We start from the raw sequence: 323 nt of genomic DNA on the forward strand, positions 1-323 counted from the left end.
CAGGAATCATGCAATGTTAGTCTAAGACTCCGGTCCAGGAATTAGACATGGCTTCATAGCCAGCCAAGCTTTCAAAGAAAGCTCCGGTCCAAAACATTAGACATGGCCAATGGCCAGCCAAGCCTTAGCAGATCACTGCTCCAATAGCAAGATTGATAGAAATCAACAAGCTCTTGTGATGATAAGTTGAAACCTCGGTCCAATGAATTAGACATGGCTTCACAGCCAGCCAGATTTCAACATATCATCATGAAACTCTAGAATTCATTCTTAAGAACTCTGAAGAAAAAATACCTAATCTAAGCAACAAGATGAACCGTCAA

The sequence above is a fragment of the Arachis duranensis genome, chromosome 6 (assembly GCF_000817695.3).
Source record: "Arachis duranensis cultivar V14167 chromosome 6, aradu.V14167.gnm2.J7QH, whole genome shotgun sequence".
NCBI lineage: Eukaryota > Viridiplantae > Streptophyta > Magnoliopsida > Fabales > Fabaceae > Arachis > Arachis duranensis.